This window comes from Nanorana parkeri, unplaced genomic scaffold (assembly GCF_000935625.1).
Source record: "Nanorana parkeri isolate BGI_ZX_2015 unplaced genomic scaffold, ASM93562v1 scaffold94, whole genome shotgun sequence".
NCBI classification, from domain to species: domain Eukaryota; kingdom Metazoa; phylum Chordata; class Amphibia; order Anura; family Dicroglossidae; genus Nanorana; species Nanorana parkeri.
Window position 1 is genome coordinate 362,252 of NW_017306362.1, and position 26,549 is coordinate 388,800.

Below are 26,549 nucleotides of genomic sequence, written 5' to 3' on the forward strand. Positions count from 1 at the left end.
AATCAGACGAAATTATCGGGTGGTAAGGATCTTTCCTATGAACGTTCATTCAGAAATCTACTAGTGTATGGCCAGCTTGACTCCCAATCCAGACAAAAAAAAAAAAGCGCTCTCTCAAACGAACAACTGTTCCATAAACGATAAAGAAAAAAATGCATGCATCTTAAAACAAAAAAATTAGGGATGCACCGATTTATTCGATATTATACCAAAAGTGCAATTTTTCTGCAGATACAGCGGTGCATCCGTGATTTCTCTCCTCCCAGCTGGGCGCTGCTCTGTCACAGGCGGCCGAGCGCTGCAGGAGAGCGCTGTGAGGTGCCGGCTTCTCTCCTCCCCACACCGCTGGAGCATCCTATCACAGATCAGAGGAGAGCGGTGTGCGTGGGCGGAGGCAGCCAGCGCTGTCACAGGAGGCTGAGCTCTCCTCCCGCAACGCCCCGCTCAGCCTCCTGTGACAGCTGTCAGGATGGAGAGCGGGTACAAGCAGTCGGTGATCAGTGATCGCTGAGTGTTTGTAAATAATTGAGGACATGGTACGGTTACTATAGCCTCAATTATTACGGAATGGGAAGTGATCTTCATTACCTCCTGTTCATTCATGATTGTAGTTATAGTAAACATACTCTGTCCTCATGTTATGAATAAACAGGAACACTCAATATAGAGAATTTCTGTTCATTTATAACTGGGGCTGCAGAAAAAGAGAGATTGAAAAACACAAAATCTCTTTTTCTATTTAAAAAAGGGAAATATCAGGGGTCTGTTTAGACCCCTAACATTTTTCCCGGAAGCCCCTAAAAATGTAAAAGTAAAAAATATTTTATAAAAAAAAAATTACAAAAAGTTTATTAAAATATTTAAAAAAAAAGTTAAAATGCAAAACATTTTCGGTCTGACATTTTTTTTATTTCGGTTTCGTTTTTTAAGTTTTCATTTCGGTGCACCTCTAAAAAAAATGCGAAATGTTTCCCAACGCAGGAAGCGTGCATATCTGTTGGATGAGTCACTGTGTTTTTACAGCAGCATGGAGGAGGCACGGCTGCCCTGTGTGGGGCTGACACATGTTTATTGAAGTGAAGAAAGGGAGAATCTTCAGATCATACGCTGGCAGCAAACCAGCCGCACAACCGGTTCTACGACAGCTCAGTCTGGAGGATCACTGGAGCTCTGTAAGGGAAAGGAGCTCCGATAACAAAACAACATACACCACAAGCTCTGTGACATTTAGAACTTTCACTACATGTGGGCAATGCAATACACAGTCACTCCACCCACTTTTACATTTTGGTAGATGATGGAAAGTTGAAGGTGAATCCCCGGCAAGAAGAATTATATATTTAAACGGTTTCACCTGCCAAAAGGTTTGTAATTCTGTTCAGCTAGTGCAGTGGTCCAGATGGCACATCCAGGTTAGTGACCGATGTTTCTTCCAATGCTGTGAAGCGACGCTGCTTGGTCAGGGACCCGTGTACCGCCTGCTGAATAGACCCGTGATGGTGTAATAGCACAGTGATGAGGCCATCCCGGCAACTAGCTGCCAGTGTTCGACTGACCGCATAAAAGCAATACCACCTGACCAGTCTTAGTGCTGTTATCAATGGAGGACAATAAAAGCTTTCCTATTAAATGGCATAAGGCCCCTTTCACATAGGCTGATCAGGACGGGTTGTCACCGTTGTGACATCCGTGTCCATCTAGTTTTTTTGCTTCCATCTTGCGATGTCTGTCTATAGGGAATCGGGTGTAAATGGACATGTGTCCAATTATATCAGATAATCCCCGATCTGGGATGAGCAGGTCTGGCGACACAGAACTCTGATCAGTTTGTTTCTCTGGACCTGGCTTGAGTCGGGGGTAACCGGGAGTAAACCGCCACCCGTACGGTTACACATGGCTGCCCACAGGCTAATATTGGGCTAATTGGGTCCGCTTAAAACACTGACAGGTGTACCCTATCAGACCGCGGTATTTTCAATCGAACTGAAGGCAAACATTTGAAGGGATTTCACTTCCTGTTGTGGCTATAGAACAGGAAGTGAAAGGAAATCTCAACAATGGGACAAAGATTGTGACAAAGACGACCTGGTTATAATATGGGATGCACGGATAGCGATTTTTCGGTATCGAGTACCGATATTTATTTTTCAGTACGCGCTGATGCAGAGTACCGGTATCAGTACTTCCGCTAGCATGGAGCCGGTGTTCTATCGAAAGTTCCAACTTGTCGACCTCTCCAACTGGTGATGTCACATCCGGTGACTGCCAGATCTACAGCAGATGGTGCTAATGCGCATGCCCAGGAAATCCTTGGCAAACTGTCTAACTATTGCCACAGCGCCTGCGCGGCTATCCACTTCTATAGCCTACTACAGTTATATTTGTCCTTGGTTATAGAAGCCGATGAGCCGATAGCCGCGCAGGTGCAGTGTCTATTGCCTCACCGGATTCTATAACCGAATCAAAGGTTATATTATGTTACATCGATTGTGCGGCCACATGATTCTTTCTACAACCACATTTGCCACTGCGCAGCTATCGGCTTCTGCACATGACGCAGTGGGCTGGTTTGGTGCTGTTCCAAAAAAAAAAAATCGCCACTGCAACGCATTAAGGGGAGGTTGCAGAAAATGAGCATTTTACTGCATATTACCTGCAGCACCCAGACCTGCGTCGGCTGTTCAAGTGAAGTGTTACTTTTACACACTTCTAAGGAAAAGATGAATGAATGGAAATACACATTGAGGAGGACTCTGAAGTCTTATCTGATTTCCTCTTGTTCTAAATGATACCCGCAGGAGGCATTTACAATAGAAATCAGATACCAAACCACTGAGGTCACCTGAGCACTTTCCTGGGTAAAGGACGCACCCCACGCCGAAACCATTATGGTAATGAATGGCTCCTTGCACTGCGTTCTGACACCTGAGCCACAGAGTTATACAATAAATGAGCATCCTCTCACTTCCCATCACATACCCAACACTCCCACTACAAGCCTCATCATTTCAGCTGGAGCCCACCAAGGACGAGAGATAAAATGAAATTTTTTATTTTAATTTGATTGCAATTATTTTCAAAAAACATAAGTGACCTGAAATGCATTTTTATATACCTGCTAGAGCCGTTTTTGTTCCTTTTTTTTTTTGCAACCCACAGCAACTTTTTTTTTTTTTTGCTCTGTGTTAAGCTCATGATGGGCTCAATGGTTTTGTTTTTTCTAGTTGCTGAAGACCGCACGGTCTAATAAAATGGACCAACAGGTACTTTTTATGGGTATGAACTTTACTGATACTATTGATTGTTAATGGAAAATAAAAACACAATAGTGAAGCAATATCAGTCTGGACTCTACCGCAGCCGATCTTCACTATCCAATGGAACTGGAGCTGCCGCAATCATCTTCATTCAACAATTCCAAGTGTCCTAGACGCCCGTGTCACCTTATTATACGCTGCGGCTCACCCCTCCAGAGCTGCTACATCACTAGCGCCCAACTGAGATTTTCTCTAGTGGTTAAGTCTTTTCCCCATAGTTCTCCTTAGGGTGACGGGAGGACACAAACTAGCATCCTCCCGTCACCCTAGGCTCAGTATACCACGAGCTGCTGCTCGCAGGAATACTGAGACGCCGCAGCTGAAGCGGATCCCGACAATTGTGCCGTCATCCGCCCAGCTGCGTGACTGATCCAGCTGTACCCGCCTCCCGATCCACCAGTCAGCGCTGGCGGATCGGAGCGGGGAGGGGGGAATCCAGCCCCTCCCCTGTCACAGCAGAGAGCCGTGACAGGATCGAGAGGTGAGCGAACGCCGGTATGTGTTTGCTCACCTCCCGATCTACTGAGCCGACCTGTGACAGTCTCATTGTCACAGGTCGGCTAGAACTATGGAGGTGAGTGAAAAGCACTCACCTCATAGTTCTCCTTTAATGGAGCGGGATCCTAAAAAAATCCTGCTTGCTGCTGAATTGGACAGAATGGCTTCTGAAATCCATATTAAAATGTATCCACCTCTGTGCTAAGGAAACCTGCAGCGCTCTAGCTATGCAAGTTATGCTGGCCATACAGTCCGCTCTCCAATCTGCTCTATGTGATCAGTGAGACAGGAGGGCTGTACTCAGAGAGCATCCCGTCCCAGCAGTCACAAGCCTGCATAGATCGAGTACAATTCTGTGCTCGATCTGGCTCCATAAAGAGAACCTGTAACCTCCATAGGGGCTCGTTATCCCCTGTGCGATAGCAATGAATTTAAAAACGGACCTTTACCCCATATGTGTAAAACAACAACAAACACACCTTTAGAAATGTTTAGTAATGACAATCTAACACACACACATACTTCTAGATAATTCCCGGCTTTGGCCATGTTTACTAAGGGCAGATTACTACATCTCCTTTTACTTCCTGGATTTCTGGCACATGTGACTAGACATGTGACCATGGACATCATCTCAGGGGACTAAAATGCCTTTCCCTGAGATCTGATGAGATTAAAGATGAGATTTCCCAGCAATGCTCTGCTGATGACAAGTGCATAAACGCTGGCAAACTGAAGTCATTTTGCACTTTCAAAGCAGGAAGTGAGAGATGATATAGAGATAGAGATAGAGATAGAAATATCTACCTATCTTTATATCTATATCTCGATCACACTTCTGCATTCGGCTGTCATTCTCCAGCTTCTGTAGCTGGAGAGAAGCTGGTGAAGCAGATCTCTGCTTCATCAGCTTCTTTAGGGGTCCCTAGGTGACACTAGAGACCCCCTACTGTCTCCATAAAAGGAACCTGTCTGTCTGCGTAAATTGGCTATCACATAGGGGACTTCTTAGCGATGTGATAGCAATAAAGTTAAGTGAAAAAATGTTTGCTGTTTTTTAAAAATTCAAGTTATCAAAACATTTTAAAAAAATGTAAAGTCAAATACACATTTTTTTTTTCTTAAAGTCCCCTGCCCCCACACACAAACATGCGTCAGGTGCACCTACGTGTGAAAAAGGGAAGTGGGCCACACGTTACATATCACTGCGAAAGTCAGAGTGAGGGCAATAATTTTAGTGTCCTCAATCACTGATAACTCTAAACCGATGAGCAGTAAAAGCGTTTAAATTGTGGCCTATGGCCAATTTTGGGCATGGTATTTTTTATGCAATTTTGCGGGAGCGCGCCATTTTAAAGCTTGACATGTTTGATGCCCATTTACCCGACGTGACCCCGTCTTTTATATTTTACCAAAAATATTAGGTAAGAATACGTTTTTTTTAACATAACGTAGGGGAAATAAAAAAAATTTCCCCCCTTTCAAAATTTACGGTACTTTTTTCATTATATAGTAAATAAAGTAAAAAAATTTTAAAAAAAATAAATAAACAACAAAAAAAAAGTGGTGATTATTTACCACCAAAGGAAAGCTCTTTGTGTCCCCCAAAAATTTTTAACATAAAATTGCAAGGCTATAGTCCGGTCATGCGGACTATATAGTCCGGAAATTCTTGACTGACTGGCGAGTCAATATTCAAGCCCTGTATATAGGTATATTATGTAATCAATGTTTATTTTACAATTTAAGCCCAACTCCAACCAAAAAAACTTTCCCTTTTCTGATAGAATGGGGAAGGGTTAGAGCCAGTGTTCGTTCATGTGGATTGCGCTCTGTGTCTTCATTGGCAAGGTTGCCCTTCACTTCCTTTGTGTTCACCGGGACAAGAAGCGAGAGCAAATGCCACAGAGCACCTACACTTTCAATGCTATACAAAATTTGGTAAAAAGTTAGAGTTACGCTTATTAAAAATGAGGTAATTTTTCCTATTTTTGGTTTTAGAAGTTCAGCCAGTTTAGAGTTCAGTTTTTCCCTATGCAAAAAATGTTTAAAAAAAAAAAATCAATAGCTGCATTGTTGCCTGGGCTCCAATTTTTCTGGATTTTAGCACCCGTGTGGTACATGGATATCAAATACACATTGGCTCACACGTTAGGACTAACAAACTTGTACCACTGTGTAACAGTCTTTGTGGCTGAAGACAAAATGAACAAACATGGCCTACAACCGCTTTGAATTACTGAAGGACGAGGTCGCAAGAAGGCCAAAACGAGCTCACGCGGCTTCATACCATGCTTGGAGGAATCTCCGCCAAAATGTGTGATTGTCACGTACGCAGACCAGAAAGGAGACGCCTAAACCACAGATACACACATTCTAAGCAATGCATGGGAAGGGAACTAGACACGGCAAGTCAACTTTTATGAAGTACGGCAAGATTAGCCAACAGAATTCAGGAACCAGTCCAATTAATGGGTTGAATCAGCTTTTTCTAATCCCTTGCGGAGCAGATGGAAAGAGGGAGGGGAGGAGCTTGAGCAGTGCTGTCAATCTAACACTGGGACCTTGCTGATAAGGAGGAGCAAAGTAAGAGGTTTGATGACCTCAACAGTGTGCTCCTGCTTCTTTTAACGTGGGTGGGAGTCCTTGACTCATCTCCATGTTTTTACCACACTGGAGGACAAGTATTTAGGTGAACAGCATTACCATTTATTTTCAATTGTTAAAGCAGAGGTGTACAGAAGAGGAGAATGAGCTCAGGAAAGCAGACTCCCAGCTCCCTTGCATGCTTACCTCAGTGACGCTGCTCCCAGGTTCGCTGATGCAGAAGATACGAACAAGCTCCTTCTTCTCAGAGTCTTGTTTTGCAGCAGAGAGCCTGGGGGCGATAACACTAGGGTCAGGGACCACCCTATAATGAGACAGCCTAAGGCAGTTGCCTCGGGCCGCATATTATTGGTCCATGTGTGCCTACCGCCCTCTTTCTGGCCAGAGCATCCCAGGTTTGTAAGAGCTCTTAGAAACCTGTTGCGCTCTGGCCAGCAACTCGCCCAGCTCACCGACATCACTGGTTGCCAGGAGCTGAGCAGGACGCTCTGGCTGGTGTCCCAGCCAGCTCCCGGCAACCATTGAAATCAGTGAGCTGGGCGGGACAAGGTGCACCACAAGCCGCCGCCATCCACCCCCCGAAACATCCACCAGGAGCCACCCCCCTACCCCTCAAGAACGTCTACCACAAGAGCCGCCCCTCCATAAACCAACAGAGCAACTAACCATCCACCCAACCCTCCCCCGGAACACGCATCAAGAGCACACAACCCACCAAACCTCTGATGGCGAAATGTCTAGGGATGCCCCTGACTGGGGTGGATATACAAGGGAGCCATGTACAGATGCCAGGACAATTATGTGTGGGAGCAAGGAGGATTGGTACCTATGTACAAGATCAGTTCCTTGGGGAGATTGCAGTCCCTAAGAGGTGTTGGGAATGAGGTGGACCGGGAGGAATGACACAGGGACATGTTTCTGGCCACTTTTCATCAGATTCTTTTTAATAGGACAGAATTGGGCAAGAAAAAGGAAGGGGAGGGTAGAGTGGGATCACCGAGGGTCAGACAGAGAAGAAGGCGTTGGAGAAATTGCTAATGGAGAGTTCACCAGTGGCAAAATGGAAGTGGGACGTGCCATTATAGTATGAAGGATAATACACCCCTGTATTTAGCACCTCTGTAATTAATGTCTGTATGAACTTTATACCAGGGAAGACCAACTGCAGACTTCTTATAGATTGGGATAACAGAGTCATTGTACGTCGGGGACCACACCTTTCTCTACTGCCGTTTATTATTTAGTAATCCCCTAGAGTGGCACCCAGATCAATTTGTATTGATCGCCAGGAGTCATGCAGTATCTGTGCCTGCTTCCATCCTCACGCCACTGAAAAAACGGAACGCTCTCCTCATCTATGACACAGTGAGAATGAAGAAAAGGTCACATTCTGGACTTAAAACCTTTCACAAACCCAAGCAAATCAAACAGCGCATATACCAAAAAAAACAAAAAAAAAAAAAAGAAAAAAAAAAACAAAAAAAAAAAAAAAGAAGAACATACCAACAGAGGTCTTCAGAGAAACCAAAATAATCAGTGGATCCAGAGACATAGGCAGCTACAGTTGTATGCAAATCTTGACTTTTGCTGTAAAAGTCAGGTTCGACCCCACCCCTCTGTTTAGTCTGATTGGCCCAGCCCTGTGTCCGGTTTATTTTAATTCATCTATATATTAATGGCTATAGTGACAATGCCATAAACCAGGGCTGGACAAATCCCAGGAGCCAGGTAGGCAATGCTAAATGTTAAAAATTACACCCGGTACCTAACTTTTGAGGTTTTCTCTAGCGGTTCTCAATGAAGCCGACTGCTTAAACATCCTGCTGGCTCCTGGATTGGACAGATGGTCTCCTGAATTCCATATTAAAAGTTGTCCACCTCTGCCATAAACAGTCAATTATATTTTTTAAAGTTGAACTTTACTCTATATAGTCCCAAAAAGCTCTTGTCATAATGTGCAGGTATGCATAAAATATTTGATTATAGCACACTTAAACTCTTAAATGCCTTCCGCCAGCACGGGGACATCCATGCTCAATCGCTGCTGCCTTCTTCTCTTCTGGAGTCTTCTTTCAAAAGTGACTTCCTCCCAATACCCGACTCCAATTACCACCATTTAAAGGAGAAGTATTGGGAGCGTAAAATGTACCCTTCCCAATACTTAGAGCCGGTGTTCTATCCTCGAGACCTCCAACTCCAGTCAGTGCGCCTGCGCAGCCACCCAAGTGAACTATTAAGCTCTAGTATCTGTGGCAGTGCGCCTGCGCGGGCACCCGATGCCACAAGCACCGACGGGAGTTGAAGAACTTGATGACAATTTAGAAGCTGCAGAGGCGCACCTACGGCAACTGGAGAAGTCGAAGAGGATTACAAAAACTGTTGACGGCTGGCGCACGTGCACCAGCCATCTCATCTAAATCTACAACGGACGTGACGTCACGAGTTGGCCACTTTGACAGAAAACTGGTGGGTGACACTGCAGCTGTCACATGCCGGCTCTATTAGGTCAAGAGAGGTCGATCAAGAACCAATGATGATTGTCAGTCACCGCTCCCTACAGGGATTCCCCTCCCTCTGTCCCTCCAGTGCTCATTAGAGGAACAGACGGGGAGGGGGTGGCCACAGCCGGCTCTGGAGAGGCAGAGCTAGCCGTCAATCAGACAGCCGGGTGGATCCCAACAATATTGCTGGGATCTTTCCCGACTGTGGAGCGGCTCTGCGCTGTCAGCATACAGTATAGTGGATCGTAGATTAGTAAATGTACTCCATTGTACCATACGAACTAAAAACAAAAAAAGGTTTGGCTTTAGTTCTCTTTTAACAGATGTTGGGATTGTACACTGAGCTGCACATGCGTGGCAGACTGCCACGCATGTATTGGTATCGGTGCCGATACCGAGTATTTGGGCGAGTACTCGTACTCGCCCAAATGCTCCGATACCTTTCCCGATACTAGAACTTCCGGTCAGAGGAAGGTTTGCTCTGACTGGCAGTGCCACGAGGAAAGATGGAGCCGGAAAGCTAGCTCCATGATGTATGGCTGGCTTGATCCTGATTGGCCGGGAAGCCGGCTTCCCAGCCAATCAATGTTGAGCCGGGCAAACAAATCTGATAATATAGCGACACGACCCCCACCCTGCAGGCACATAATTTCCCTCACATAGATCCTTAGCATTCAGTTCCTCGGCCAGATCTGCCGTCTCCTGTGTGCACACTGCACAATGCTCACGTGATCAGCGTTCAGCCTGCCACTGCGCATGCACAGGATTTCTGAATGAGAGCACTGGGCAGTCTGCCCATGCACAGTAGCAGGCTGAGCGCCGATCACGTGGGCGCTGTACACAGGAGACGTGGGGAGATCTTGGAGAGCGGTGTCTGCCCACTTGGAGAGCGCTGGCGGAGGTACTGGTACGTTAATGAATGCGATACGGATCTATGTGAGGGGAATTAGGTGCCCGGAGGGGAATTAGAAGCCTTCCTGGCTTCCTGATTGCCCGGGAAGACTGTTCTATGCTAACGGAAGTGGCGGTATCGGTACTCGGTATCGACGAGTACCAAAATATAAGTATCGGTACTCGATACCGAAAAAACGGTATTGGTGCATCCCTACACAGAGCCTATTCTGCCATACAAATCTACCTGCTGTCATTTCTAGAATTGCAATTCACATTCTGCTTTAAGAAACCACATTGGGATTCTGGTATTTAGCCAATCTGTAATGCCAATGGAGCTGAAATCCTGTGATAAGGAGCCTCGAGCTCATCCTGCTGGCTCAGAATGACAATGCAAAACAGTTATATGCAATGAATGATTATTATCGGATGATATGAATATTTATCTGACCCAAAAAACGGCTTTTTTTAGTCCTGTCAATATTAAAGAAGTCAAGTATAAAATTAGTACACATTCCCTTGAGAAAATGTAAGCGTGGCTCTAAATAAAGCTGGTGTAAAAACCTGAATATGTTTTCATATTTTCTTCCCATCGCCCCTGCACAGCAAGCAAGGATTAGAACTATGATCCAATTAGGCTTTAGCACACAGCTGTAATCCTATCGCTGGTTTCGTCTCTACCCCCTCCTGTAATAAAGACCAGTCACTGCTGCCATCTCCCCTTGTGCAAGGTGACTGGTCTCATCTCCGCCCCCTCCTGTAATAAAGGTCAGTCACTGCTGCCATCTCCCCTTGTGCAGGGTGACTGGTCTCGTCTCCGCCCCCTCCTGTAATAAAGACCGGTCACTGCTTCTCTCTCTCTCCTTGTGCAAGGTGACTGGTCTTGTCTCCCTCCCCTCCTGTAATAAAGACCGATCACTGCTGCTCTTTCTCCTTGTGCAGAGTTACTGTTTTGGTCTCCGCTCCCTCCTGTAGTTTGTGGGGACTGTTGGGCTATGTGTGGCACAGAGATGTTACTGCTACATCTAGGTTTGCAAAAAAGGGTTTGGTGAACACAAAGTAGATTTATATGTACTGTGCACAAAAACATTTATATTTATAGAAGCATATTCCTCCATAGCCACAGAGGGGAATTTATCAAAATTGGAGCAGACAAAATCTGGAGCAGCTGTGCATGGCAACCAATCAACTTCTCTCTTCAGTTTGCTCAATTAGGATTTGAAAATGGAAGAGAGAAGCTGATTGGTTGCCATGCGCAGCTGTTCCAGTTTTGATAAATTCCCTTCACAGGGTTCAGCTTTAATACATTATTGGGTCACTTTAAAAGGTGTAAACTCAAAAGGAACTCGCTTTGCATGAGGAAAACATTTTTTTTTTTAAAGATGTCCTTGTTTTAGAAAGGGTTTATTTTTCTGACATTTACTGTAAAAGTGACACATAAAATTCACACTTCTTGCTGTGATTCATAACAATATATCTGAGATGAGTATAACATCTCACTATCAAATCTATTGAAACTTTATTACCACCTGGCAATTCAAACCATACAAAAGACGCTCGTTCCCCCATCTACGCTGAATAGCATGGACGGGGAATCCCCCCCGCCGAGTTATTGTATTCTATATAGAAGTGAGTGGTACGGACCGGGCCACATGTTGGTCAAGTTATGGCCAATTCAGCGGACCTCGCCCAAAATTCTAGAATTGTATGTCCAGCTATGCAGAGAAGCACCGACACATCATCTACAGATAACGCGGATCCTGCAGAAATCCAGGCAAAATGGAACACTGCTGTACAAAAGGCGATTTAATAAAGGCATTAGTCGCACATTTCTGGCGCTGTGTATGCCTTGCGCCAAATTCATAAAAGCCTGCAACATTTTAGTACAGGCGTGTGCAACATTGTTACGTCATGGCGCCATTGTTGCGTCAAATTCATAAAGAAGTACGGCCATATCGGCAATAAGAAAAAATTTGGAGGGAAATAAAACCTTTTCCATGTTGGAGCAAACTGATGATTGTGTCTCGCATGTAATTATTGTCCCGAAACTTTAAGGCCTCATTCACACAATAAATGGCCGGCAAGAACAGCTCCATGCACGGCCGTATCGGGCAGCTCCCGGGAAGGACAGATGCTGCGTGTGATTAGTACGCAGCCCCTGTCCTTCTCTATGGGAGTACGCGGCTGTACGCTCACCCGCCCTGCACGTCCGTGCGGGTGTGTGAACTCGTACGCCGACAGGATGGATCCTGTCTGCGTCCGAGCCGGGACACCCGCACGGACCTGCACTTGGGGTGAGCATAGGGCCGCGTACTCCCTTAGAGAAGGACAGGGGCTGCGTACTAATCACACGCAGCACCTGTCCTTCCCGGGAGCTGCCCGATACGGCCGTCCACGCAGCTGTACGTGCCGGCCGTTTCTCGTGTGAATGAGGCCTAAGACAATTCTGCAACAAAATTTATCTTTAACTTTCTCTGAACGGTCTGCAAAAAATAAATCAAGGGAAGTGGAACTTGGTTTTTTTCTTGATGTTTCGCTGGTCATCCAACTAGCTTTCTCAGCTCATTCAAAGCTAGTCGGATGACCATCAAAATGTCTAAGAAAAATACAGCAAGTCCAGTTGCCTTAATTTTTTTTTTCCAGATATACCATGACCCGGATAAATGAGAACCTTCACGGACATTTCTCTGGAAGGGATCTATACGTTTCTATTGCTCTCCCGACTTCTCTTAATAGCTTCTCGCAGAAGAAATGCTTACGACAGATTCATATCCACCTTACCGACACGTACATAAATTTGTCATGCGTTATGCCATTTGTCGAGCTACCAGGAGACAGATTTATAAAGAGTATGTAAGTCGCTGGTTATAAATTCCTGGGATCAGGTTTTAGTGTAGCTATGTACGGTATGGTGGGTATGTCAGAGGAAGTTCACCCTAGAAATAATCAATGGACAATAAACAGCCATAAAAAAACATAGACCTTCGTAAATTGCACCATATTTGACTTCTGTCTAGGCTCTGGTTGTCCAACAATCAGCATTGGATACTGAAGGCAATTTACCAGCAGCACCATGCAACTCATGGTGCCGCTCAGCCCCCCCCCCCCCCCCCCTTATGCGATCTACATCTTGTGATTGCAAAGGGAATGACTGGAAAATGCTTCCACTGTGGAGTGATGGGGTCAAGTAGAAGGTATGTTGTCTTCACACCGATTCCCTTCAGAATCTTGTCTTTGACGGGTTTGCGGCATAAGATTGCAACATTGAGAAACCGCGCAAGTTTCTTATAACTACGGGTATAGGAAACCGTAAAGGCTTCATTCGTAGGGTTCCTTCATCAGATAAAGAGACTTTGCCCAATGAAGGAACCCTACGCGGATTTGGACTGTTGCAATCTTATGCTGCAATCAAGTCCATAAAGATGAGAGTCTGAAGTGAATCGTCGTGCAGACAATATATCTTCCATTTGTATTAGGGATGCACCGATACCTGTATCGCTGCCGAGTATTTGAGTGAGTACTCGTACTAACCCAAATGCTCCGATGTCTAGCCCAATACTTCCTGTATCAGGAAGCCAGGCAGTGCGTCATTACACGCTGCCCGGCTTCCCAATTGGGAAGCCGGCTCCATGCTCTCTCGTCACTTGTGATGAGAGAGCATGGAGCCAATCGGGAAGCGTGTAATGATGCGCTGCCCGGCTTCCTGACTGGTCGGGAAGCTGGCCAATCAAGAAGCCAGGCTTTCTGATTGGCTGGGAAGCCGGGTTCATGGTCCCTCACCACGAGGGAGCATGGAGCCGGCTTCCCGGCCAATCAGAAAGCTGGGTGCCGCGTTATTACACGGCGTCAGGCTTCCTGATTGGCCAGAAAGCCGGCTCCATGCTTTCTCGTCATATAGTGACGGCTTCTCGGTTAATCAGAAAGCCAGGTGGCGAGTCATTACATGCCGCCTGGCTTCCTTAAATGGGACTTCCGGTATTCAGTATCGGCGAGTACCAAAAACAAAATATATCGGTACTCATACTCGATACCGAAATATCGGCATCAGTGCATCCCTAATTTGCATGATGTGGTGCCATCCACCAGTTGTTTCAGCACCCTAATAAAAAGGGGTACATTGGTATGGTATGTGACGGAGATATAACCATTAGATCTGATGTGGTCATGGGGGACAGAAAACAGAAGAAGCGCCAGCCCAAAACGATTGTTAGGGTCCATAAAAAAAGTTTAATTGTGTAAACAGCCAGCGCGCTTTAAGGGCAGAGACAACCCCCGTTCCTAGGGTCTGGAAATGATGAGAATGAAAGAATGGACTCAGAACGCAAAATCTCAGAGCACAAACATTGAGATCCTATGGCAGCTACGTTCCGTTCTCCCAATATTTGTAGACTACCGGCAATATCTGCCTGCCTGTTCTTTTCATTGTTTCCAAGGCCTTAGGGAAAGGGGTTTGTCTGCCCTCAAAATGCATTGGCTGTTTGATCAACACAATTATAAAACTTCTTCATGGACTCTAACATCTGTTTGGTCTGGCACTCTTCCGTTTTCTGTCCCTGAGCTGATCCCAGTACCTCCTACTGGAGACTGTGCGCCTTTGAGTTGCCCAACCATAAGTGAATGAGCTACCTACAAATCAAATTGGGTCCATCATAAAGGATAGCAAGAGACTCCATCCAGTGCCCCTGAAATATTCTTACAATCTGATGCCGCCAAAGATCGCACGCGGAGGGGCTGAGGCACCCCATGAGTTGTATGGTGGTGCCTCTGGTAATAACGGGCAGTTTTCCAAAGCTGATTGCAGGAAAAGCGGAGAACCAACAGAAATCAAACATGCCACTCTGCATTTATTATATGGGCCATGTGTTACCGGTTTAATGTTCACCGAGTAATTCTTGGGTGAACTTCCACATATATTTCAAGTTATTCAACTCTGACAGAGAGAAGAGGATTCCTTCACTTGTAGAAACAGGTAAAAGGGGGGGGAAAAAAAAGTGCAATCCTGGCAGGTGCGACCTTAAGCCCAGTGACCAATGATCAAGGTTTAATCTGTTCAAGTCTTATATAATGGTAATTAAGAGCTGGTTCATACTAGAGCGTTGCGCTAAAGCTATGGTATCAGTGGGTTTTAGCGCACTTTGTCTCACAGAGCAATGCACTACACAGTAGGTGCGCTGGTGTATTGCTATTCATTCCGAATGGCACCCCGATGCATCTCCTAGCAGGTGTGCGTGGCACCGCAACACATTGTACCACAATATCGTGGTACGAAGAAAGAAAAAAATGATGCATTTGCTATTGCTTTCACTACACAGCATGGCAAAATGCGCTACTGCACCCAGCTTGAGGTGTGTTGTGGTGCCATTTAGACTGAATGGCAATGCAACACACCAGCACATAGTATCACATGGTAGAAAAGTCACTTGCACGCCAATAAGAACTTCAGTCAATGTTCTTTATTGACAAAAGAAATGTCACATGGTATAGCGACATTTCAGAACCTTACAGGTCCCTTCTTCAGGTAAACAAAACGTCGCTATACCATGTGACAATTCTTTTGTCAATAAAGAACATTGACTGAAGTTCTTATTGGAGTGCGAGTGACTTTTCTACCATGTGATACTGATCTGCAGCGGCACCTTCAGTCATTTCAGCACCCACCCATTATCTTGGGTTAACCCGTTCAGGAGTGCGAAGGGATCTACTTGAATTACACCAGCGCACAGTTCACTGCACAACAGCATGCGCTAAACATGGAGAAGCCATGCCTTCATCACAACCCTCTAGTGTGAGCCGACCTTCAATGTCACAAAGAAAATAGGCAAAAGCGCTAAGGCCCCATTCACACACGAATTGGCCGGCATGTACAGCTGCGGGGCCGCAACAAACAGCTGCCGGGAAGGACAGGTGCTGCGCGTGATTAGTACGCAGCCCCCGTCCTTCTCTATGGGGCTACGCGGCCTTACGCCCCTCTACGCTCACCTCAATTGCAGGTCCGTAGGGGTGCGGGTGATCGTATTCATACGCCGCCGGAATGGATCCTGTATGCGTCCCGGCCAGAAAACCCCACCCCTACGGACCTGCAATTGAGTTCAGTGTAGGGGGGCGTAAGGCCGCGTAGCCCCATAGAGAAGGACGGGGGCTGCGGACTAATCACACGCAGCACCTGTCCTTCCCGGCAGCTGTTTGTTACGGCCCCGCACGCTGCACTCAGCTGTACGTGCCGACCGATTCGTGTGTGAATGGGGCCTAAAGGCCAACTATATCCAAGGCCGGATAACAACACCAAACAACGTTTTTATCCTGAATGGTGCTTATAGAAGAAGTAAGGTGGTTGGTCATCCAGGTACAATCTGACCACCCGCCGGCATGCGAGAGTGTACAGCACTATGAACATTCAGGTCGGGGGAACATTTTGGTATAGGTCACTGTAGAAGGAATGGAGCAAGCCGACACGTCACATTTTCTAATCTCTCCGAAAGATGCCGCTTCCCGATAGTGGCCAGCTAGATGGAATCAGATTCTGAGTGACGCCATCATTGGTTTTTGGAACTGCTGCAACTTCGGACTGAAGTGTGGAAATTTGGGATATTTGTTCAGCCATTTTAACATAATCCCCCATCTTATATTTACCCTGAATCTGTCATTTAAAGCTGAACCAGTGGGGGGACAAGTGAATATGCAATTTAGGAGCCAGTCTGTCCTACCCAAAGGCCTGCCGGACTTTTTTGGTTCATTGGCAACAAGCAGAGAAAATCCAAAATTGGGCGTCAAATTTAATTTTTAAGGAACATTGGCTACCTGGTTCCTGGGATTTGTCCAGTTCTAATCCAAATACAGAAACAACAATGTAATATATTGCAGCTTGACAGTCCTAAGATGTGGTGGCTGCATTTATTTTATGCATCATACTTTACCATCACCAAGTGATTCTGCCCATAATGTACTTCTAGTCCTGGGATGGCAACACTCATGCTCACCCTTCGGCATCAGGACAACAGAAACAAAATAGGACTATGGAACCCCATTCATCTCCTATTGTCCACAACAGAGGGGTGTGTTTCTATAGTCTTCGGAGATAACTGCAAATAATGAACTGATAACAGATTTCAGTCAGCACAGTAAGTCATCAGCACACACATTTTCTCGCAGGGTCAACGGGTATTTGTAAACTTATAACAAAATGCTTCCGCTGGAGTATCCGTTTGATATTTAACAGACCCAGAGGGACCCAATAAGAGAATTTCATGCTTGGGGTTTATATACACAGATCACAGATTGTTCAAATGTATTCAAAACATATCAAAAAGGCGGCAAAAAGCCATTTACAAAACAAGAAGCAGCCAATCTAGCCTCCGGCTATGTGCTAGGTGCCAAATGAAGCTGCTTTTATTGTGGCGGAGATCTGGCACTCTGCAGCTTTGAAAGATCTTAAAGAGAACGGGTCATGAGATGAACGCGTGGGCTGCCACTGCTAATCTTCTAAAAATGCCAATTGCCTGGCTATCACGCTGACACCCTGGCAGTGTCAAAAATACGCAGTCAGAGAAAAGCGGATTATTATTTGCAAACTTTATAGGTGGACAAATGAATATAGAATTCAGGAGCCAGTCTGGCCAATCCAGGGGCCAGCAGGATAGGGTTTTTAGGCGCCAGCTCCATTGACAACAACAAGAGAAAACCTCTAAAGTTGGGCGCCAGCTGTCATATTTAAAGAGTGTTGGCGACCTGGCTCCCGGGACTTGTCCAGCTATGGGTTATGTGCTTAAAGGGTCACCTGCCAACTCGCATTCTCCAGGAGGAAATCTCAAATATCCCAGTTTCCCTGCTGACACGTTTCCTTTAAAGCAGTGGTTCTCAACCTGTGTAGCCTCAGGATCCACATTTGTCCTCGGTCATTAATTTATGACCCAAGTCGCACCGCAAAGGAACACACGGCATTGCGGTACTGCGGTTCCGGTGCGGGCGATCGAACTGTGGGTGGGAGGTGCGTTTGGGGTGCCATTTAAAAGGATTGGCAATGCAACACACCTCCCACACCAGAATTTGCGGTAGGTGCGATTTTGCAATGTACAGTGCGTTCATCTCACAGGTCTGTGCGAATAACGCACTGTACTAGTGTGAGCAGGCCCTAAAAACACTGACAGACGCACACATTCGCACACACTCAGACATTATTTATATACAAATGTATTTTTTTTTTTTTCTTCCTTTTAAGATCCACCCAGCCTCCCTATCTTACAAGAGCTGGAGTGATTCCTCAGCCTGGGGTCCAGTGTTGGCTGCTGTGCTGTGAGGGAGCTCCATCCATATGTGCATTGCTGGTACAGCTCCCGTGCGTGCCCTGTAGAGGTGCCTGGGCCGGAGTGACATCACATTCTGGCTTCCAACACCTCTACAGGACACGTGAGGGAGTTGTAAGCAATGCACGTATGGATGGAGCTCCCTCGTGGCCATAGCCCCATCCCACCCCAAGCTGACATTTGACAACAGGCAGCATATTTTGAATGGCTGCTTGCAGTGAGAACTAGCAGTGCTGCGCAATGTGGAGGCTGAGGACCATCTCACCTAGAAAAGTGGAAGGCATACGGTGACCCACTGAATACAGGGTTGCGACCCACTTTTGGGTCACAACCCATCAGTTGAGAACCAAGGCTTTAAACCCCAGAAGTCAAAGAGTTCCCAAGCAGACCCCCCTGACCACTAATCTCAGTGGAAATGTTGCAATTATATAAAAACCAATGAGACATCACCACAAGGATATCATCAGAAGGCGGCAAAGGAGTTTTCATTACAAATGACTAAGTAGAAACCACGTTAGCAGTAATTACTGTGTACAAGTGGGAAGGCAGAGGGAGAAATGGTTTAGTATTTAAGTGCGAAATACCGGGATTAACCAATTACCATAAAGGAACACCCAACCCACCGCCAGCTGTCTGTATCCACTTCATTATCGCCAATAAATGAAACCGTGTCACTTAGCAGTCATCAGCCACAATAATGGTTTTTGTTTAATCACCACGAGTGACAAAATCAATAAAGTCGTGCCTAAAGGGATAAAACGTTTGACCTCAATGTCTACCAACAACAGGCCTAGCTGTCCGGTGGGGACAGAACTCACCTTAAAGGGCATCTCTGGTCAAAAACTAAAAGATAAATCTGTATTTCTATATGTTCCATCCCACTCCTAATAACCAGATCCATCGAGATGTGTGTACACTTACTGATTGAAAATGCCCATAGGACTTATTATGGTTTCCTTGTTTGAGAGGCTTATCTCAGGTTGGGAAACAGCAATTGGGAAAGGTTCTCTAAATTGCCCAATTGCTGCTCCTAAGGTCAGTGGTTAGGCAGTGGGAGGTCGGTCCCATGGTCATGAGTCATTTCCCATCTCACTAGTTGAGGTCAGATTTTTGTTTCGGACTTGAGCCGTCAGATCATCAGCAACATTTCCAACAACTGTGCAGTGCGGGGGCCTACCGAAAAACAATCCATTACAATGATCACAGGAAATAGCTGCTGGCAAATGTTTCCGATTCAACAGATTAAAAAAAACACCAATTAAAGCACTTAACACACTGAACTCGAAGGCAGATATAAAACACAAAACACAATGAGGGGAATGTATCAAAACTGGAGCATACAAAATCTGGAGCAGCTGTGCACTGCAACCAATCAGCTTCTCTCTTTCATTTTCAAATCTTAAACTGAACTGAAGAGAGAAGCTGATTGGTTGCAGTGCACAGCTGCTCCAGATTTTGTCTGCTCCAGGTTTTGATAAATTCCCCCCATAGTGATGTAGCTCATTATTACATCCTATAACTCATGTTTAAAATGCAAGCACCCAAATTTGTCTCTTTAAGACCCTGTACAGAAGAGCTCAGACTGCAAGAGAAAGAAGCAGCACATGTAGCCAATCCGTTCATGTGCTGACAAGGAGCATGTTAATATGAGGAGAAAGCAGAGTGACAGATGAGCTCATCTCCATGCCGAGTTTCCTTCAAAGTCCAGTGGCTGGCTGGGGGCGGGTCTATGACAGCCTAGGCTCAGAGGAAGTGGGTTGGAAGTGCTGTGTATCATTCAACCTGAGGAGGATAACCATGCAAGAGGCTTATGGAATAAAAGTGTTCTGCTTTAAGAATTCATAAAAAAAAAAAAAAAAAAAAAATTGACTTTTTCCATACAACTAATAGAAGCACCTGAAACCGTCCTGGTATCAGCCTTCCACCATTCCTTACTCAGCAGCCCTAAGACAAGGAGAGCAATACAAGTCAACCTGCCTTTTGCTAATAGGGAGCATGCATACAGGGAAAGAATAGGGACGGCCCACTATAGGGACGGCCTACTACTGCATTTTCACCAAATCAGCCATCTGGGGGTATGTTCCTGCAGGTCAAGGACCTGGCTGTTCTTTCTGGTGAACACAAGCCTGGATGGATAGAATTACAAATCCTTTTAAAAACACATGTATTGCATCTGAGTATTTAGTGGTTTGCCTGCAGTCCAACTCCACAAGGACAGGAAATGTCATCCTATCCCTATGGAGAAACAAAAAGCCCGGATGCTGGTGATTGGCGATCAGGTCATAAAAACACTCATCCTGGCAAGTGGGAAAACCTGAAACCCTGAGATCTGTACTGTGGGCAAAGCTGTTCATCTCCTTCCACCTCTGTGCACATAAACCTAACATGTCAGGAGAGTTGTAGTGTGTAGAGTCTACCCATACATTCTACCATATTTTCAAAGCAATCATAGCATGACCGGGCGGGTACAAAGCCTAATAATGGCGAGTGCCCTTCTCCACTGACCACCAATGCACGAGTGCCCTTCTCCACTGACCACCAATGCACGAGTGCCCTTCTCCACTGACCACCAATGCACGAGTGCCCTTCTCCACTGACCACCAATGCACGAGTGCCCTTCTCCACTGACCACCAATGCACGAGTGCCCTTGTCCACTGACCACCAATGCACGGGTGCCCTTCTCCACTGACCACCAATGCACAAGTGCCCTTCTCCACTGACCACCAATGCACGGGTGCCCTTCTCCACTGACCACCAATGCACGGGTGCCCTTCTCCACTGACCACCAATGCACGATTTACTTACCTGATCCCAGCTCTTACTGGCTCCCTCTGGGCTGCTAAACTGGTCCCCGCAGCCTCTTCTTGCCTGGACTCCGGCAGTCTAAGGACCGCTGATGTCATCACATCTAAGGAAGTTTCCTGTATTAGACGTGCGGATGCCAAGGACCAATCCACCAGCCGGAGTCGAGGAGGAAAAGAGGCTGCGGGAACTTCCGGGGGATCAAGTCAGTAAATCTGCTTTACTTCAATCCCCTAGAAAAAAATGAGCACTTCACTTTTTTTTTGCCCGGAGATGGGCTTTAGATTTTAAAGCATCTTACAGCTACAAAAATGGTTCTTATCTCAGCCACTTTAAATATGGAGACGTTTTCGGTCTATACTGCACCACCCTACAGAGTAAGGAAAGGATAGAACCTCTTACAGGATTTTATTTGTGTTCAGTGCCACCAACTGGGGAGATTTCACCTCAATTCCTGTTGCGTCAATAAATGTTTCAGTGAGAACACAGAATGAGGGCGTGTGCAGAATTCGGCGATCCCGGGACGCGCGTCCCAGGACCACGCGATCGTGTGCGCAGCGGATGCGGCAGGGCCTCATTGATTTCAATTGGGTTACATCAACGCAGCAATCACTGAAAAAAGTTGCATGTACCTTTTTTGGCGACACGCATCCCGTGGTTTTCTTAAACCGCGATCCTGCACGATTGCACGGGTGGTATCGCGGCAGGAAACCCGCTCGATCTACATGCGGAGACTGGAGTGCCATAAGAAAATGATGGCACCGCCAGCGCAATCTGCGGTGGTGTGCCATTCCATGCACGACTGCCACGCCGTCACGGATCGCCTAGGTGTGAACCTGGCCTGAAACAAAACTTTTTCCTGTAATAAAGCAATTACTTAAAGTGACATTAAAGTAAAAAAAAAAAAAAATTCCCCTCCCCCCAATGTTAATACTTACATTAAATGAGGTTTTTTAATCCAATCTTCCCCCTTCTTTCCTGATGTTTTCATCTGTCCCTCCAGCGCTGCGGCTGGTCTCTGATCCAGCGCTGACTCCTCTGTCCTTGCTGGCACTTCCTGTCCCACGGTGTCTGCATGCGGGTGCACGCGTCCATATACTTACCTTGTGTCTCTCCTCATCTCCCGGCCGATAATCCGAACTGCGCATGCGCCCGCCCTAAGATACTTTGAGGCCGCCCAAGCAGTTTCAGATTCTAGGATGGGAGCGCGCGACGAAAACAGGGTAAGTAAATCGCTGTTAAAGCGTTTCGTTTTTTAAAACTTTTTGTCTATATCTACTGCTTGCTAGCAGTAGATATAGGCAAAAAAAACGGAGGGTTTATAACCCCTTTAAAATCTGTCACATTACTGATGTCCAAGTCTTCTCTTCCCAGTGATGTCCAAGTCTGCTCCCCTCATTTTTTTGCTTTGTCACACAGACAGAAAGTAAGGGGCTATCCCCCCCCAACAGGATCACAGACACCAATAAACACATATTTACCCTTCTGAAATCTATCCAAAGCTGAGAAAAAAAAACGTTTTTCCCCCAGAGCTGGGCTTTAAATAGTAAACAGCATCCTCTACACGCACTTGGGCCCCCGGAGAGACAAGTATGCTACGCATGTCAAGTTGCCAGAAAGTATTCAAAACTGAAATCTTCTTTTTAAGACCAGCACACAGATGATTTCATCCCTCCTCTCCCATGACTTGACTACGAGCATTAGAACTCATGACAGTGAATCAGTGTAGCAGTACACATCCACTTCTGTGCACTGCAGGCAGTCCATTGGGGCAGAGTAGGAGCAATTGCAATCAAGACGGTGCATGCAGTACTGATTAGGCGCCCCCCATGACACCCTACCCCCCAAAAAATTGCATGTTACTTCTCCAAAGAGATATGACAAAGTCAAGAAACACCTGAGAAAATGATGCCACTGTCAGCAGTACTTGTTATCAGAGGAGATAGACCGACATTGGTATCTTCCGATAGGAAAGGACTGCCCTTCCATGGCATAGTAATACATTAGACTAACACTACGGACTGTCCAGGCTGAACACTGCAGCTTGCACAGAATTATCTTTATCAATTTTGTTCCAGAGAAAAAAAAAACCCATGAACAACTCTTTGGAGAAACCATAGGATACGGATCAGGTCCCTAAAATTTGCCCCAAATGGACCCACTGTGCAAGGAACTAAATACCGAGTTCCTAAAGAAGAATTTAGCTATGGAAACGTTGCCAAAAAAAAAAAAAGCAGAGGACTTAGGACTAGTCATCAGAATTGCCCATAGTCTGGCTGCAGCTGATATTTCCCCGTTACTGACTTACCATGCTTTGTTTTGCACTATCTATATGGAGGCGGCCATCTTGGTAGAGGCAGAGCTTTGCTTCCTCACATCAGAGCCTCCAGCAAGGAGAACAGTGAGAAGCACAATAGTGACATCACCAAATCTCTCTCCAGACTAACATTAAGAGGCAGCAGTGCCTGAGATCTCAACCTGCAGGTATAAAGCTTTGAGGCTATTAGGTACAGGAGTACCCAGACACACTCACATGCCAGGAATTGCACGGCTACAATTCAGGAGGAATTCCAGACAAAATGGTACAATTTTCAAGACACTGCTTAGAGGCAATTCCGGATGTCCTCCAACACACTGCAAAGCTTCACGTTTTGGGTTCAGCTCCACTTTAAGCTTCTCTCTACCTTTCTGCTTATAATTAAATAGACATTAAGCCAAAACCTTGCCAAAAACAGTTCCCTGACTGGGTAAAGGCAGTGTTTATCCAAAAGCCCAAGATATACACTATATTGCCAAAAGTTTTGGGAGACCCCTCCAAATCGTTGGATTCAGGTGTTCCAATCACCTCCAGGGCCCCAGGTGTATAAAATCACGCACCTCGGCATGCAGACGCTTCTACAAACATTTGTGAAAGAACGGGTCGCTCTCAGGAGATCAGTAAATTTAAGCGTGATATCGTGATAGGTTGCCACCTGTGCAATAAGTCCATGCGTGAAATTTCCTTGCTACTAATTATTCCACGGTCACCTGTTAGTGGTATTATAACAAAGTGGAAGCAACTGGGAACAACAGCAACTCAGCCATGAAGTGGTAGGCCATGTAAAATGACAGAGCGGGCTCCGCGCATGCTGTAGCACACAGTGCGCAGAAGTCACCAACTGTCTGCAGAGTCAATAGTTATAGACCTCCAAACTTCGTGTGGCCTTCAGATTGGCACAACAACAGTGCGTAGAGAGCTTCATGGAATGGAGGGGGGGGGTTGTTTTCAGGGGTTGGGCCCCTTAGTTCCAGTGAAGGGAACTCTTAAGGCATCAGCATACCAAGACATTTTGGACAATTTTATTCTCATACAGAACATACACGGTCTATCACAGCAGCCCCTGAGAAGTCCCTCAAAAGAGAACTACGGCCAAACCTTTTTTGACGTTAGTTCTTTTTTAGGTCACATTTACTATGTCCTCCTGTGACCCAAAACTCAGCACATAGCGGGCTAGTACAGAGCCACACTGCAGCCGGGAAAGATCCCGACAATACTGACAGGATCCCCCCTGCTACTTGATTGAAATCTGTCACTGCCTCTCTAAAGCCAGAGCCAGCTGTGCCCGCCCCCCTCCTGTCTGTCCCTGCAATGAGTGCTGGAGAATCCCTCCGTGGAGGAAGTGACTGTCAATCACAGCTCTCTGCAGGGAGAAGCCTACCAAATACGACAGCAGTGGAGGAACTACAAGCCTCAGCAGGTCTACTACAACAGCCCTAAATGTAACCCTTGGCCACGATCCTCTCTTATTTTCCCCCTTTTTGGTCTATTAAAGCGACCTTGACCTGAGAATGTGACTCCCACCGTCACACCCCCGCCCCTTGTAGTGGGGCTACCTGGCACTGTAAGGGTTAACTGCTCATTTTGCCTAGGGAGCTCAAATAAAGAAGATACACTCACCTGATCCCCGATCCCGCCTGGCTGCTAGACCGGTCCCTACAACCTCTTCTCCCCCCGGGCTCTAGTGCTCTAAACCAGAGTGATGTCATCACAGCTAATACAGTCCATGGACTTGCATCAGACGTGAGGGTGCTGACGGACGTACGACAAGCAGAGCAGAGGGGGGAGAGGGGTGAGCGCTGACCACGGCAGGGGGATCTGGAGAGTATATCGGCTTAGACCCATTCCCACAGACCAAAATGAGCAGTTAACCCCTGCAGGGCCAGGGTAGCCCAACTACAAGGGTTAATTCCCCCCCCCCCCCAACCCTAAGGTTGATTCTGCTACTTCCTGTTCAGGTTTCCTCTGCTGCATTATCAGTTACATTGTTGCCAGTTCTCTCTCTGCGGACTACAGAGCAGCCCTCCCCACTATGACATTGAGACAGGGAGGTTTCTTTGACCCTGTTCTAGGGTGACAACTCTGCTCCTGTGTATATACAGTGCATTGAGTGAGTGTTGTCACCCTAGGGCAGGAAGTGTGTTACTGGCAGGGTCACCAGGTGAAAATAAAGGGGGGGGGGGGAGTTTAGAAGAGAAAACTACTGCAGCCACCACATCCAAGGACCGCTAAGGTGCCAGGTATATAATCACTGATCCGGGTTTGGATTCAGTTGAACATTTTGTTTGTTTGTACTGCGGATCATAAAACAAATAAATACAAATCTGTTCCCACTTTTTGTCCTGTGTTTATCTCCTGCAGCCACTTCCTGTCTACATGTGGCCCAGCGATGATTGCATAGCGTTTCCTGATGGTTACAACCGTGGACCGTGACTGTGTTTTTACATGTAAACTTGTGATCTCCATCCAAAGCCCATGTGACAATGCAGGAGCACACTTTGGGAGACAGTGACAGAGCGTTGTCATCTTACAACAGGAAGTGCGGGGGCATTTTAAGGAAAGCTGCAGATTTAAAAACGTTTGCTGTGAACATGGAGGCGATATGAGATTTCAGTGATCGGGTCCATGATGACTTGGAAGCTGTCAATAATATCATCCATAGCTGATCACTGACGTTACAATTGGCACCTCCCATCCCGTACTGGCAGAACACACATCACACTCATACTTATAGCTTATAGTCCGTGTTGAAGCCAGGGGATGAAGAGGACACCCATAAAGTCCAGCACCATCACTTACCACCTGTGGAGGGGCATATTGTGCCCCTGTAGCAGCCTCCGGGCATGGGCAACCTGTGGCACACCAGCTGCTGAGCCACAACCAGGGCCACACACCCTGCCAGCCCCTGTCTGATAGGCCATGCTGGGATTTGTGGTTCCCCAGCAGCTGGAGGCCCCAGGTGGCCCTGCCCAGGCATTAAGGGAGACGGGGCCCCCGTCTCTAGGGCCCAGGCTGCCAACCCGCTTTCCCTCCACAGCAGCCAGGAGCCTCCACACATCTCCCCCGGTACAGGGGGCAGCCACGGGCCCCAGCCAGGCGCTATATTCCACGGCGGCAGCCATGACTCCGGAGACGTGTAGATACAAGTCCGGCCCGGACCGCCATCAAGCCCCCAGGTCGCTCCCGCCCACACACCACCCGGGCTGCCGGCTCACCTGATCGCCCGCTCCGTGCGGTCCCGACGTGTCGGCCAGGAGAGGAACAAATGCAGGGGAGCGCCGAGACTACAACTCCCGGCATGCCTCGCCCGGAGCT

The 26,549-nt window shown here is 46.7% G+C and overlaps 1 long non-coding RNA gene across 1 annotated transcript; it reads right to left on the minus strand.

Moving 5' to 3' along the window:
- Positions 1-4,607: 4,607 nt before the first annotated feature.
- LOC108783933 lies at positions 4,608-26,532 on the minus strand. Its single transcript, XR_001941039.1, has 3 exons — positions 26,450-26,532; positions 7,043-7,044; positions 4,608-4,618 (listed from the first exon to the last, which is right to left on the minus strand). It is a non-coding gene; the product is annotated as an uncharacterized LOC108783933 (long non-coding RNA).
- Between the last annotated feature and the right edge of the window lie 17 nt (positions 26,533-26,549).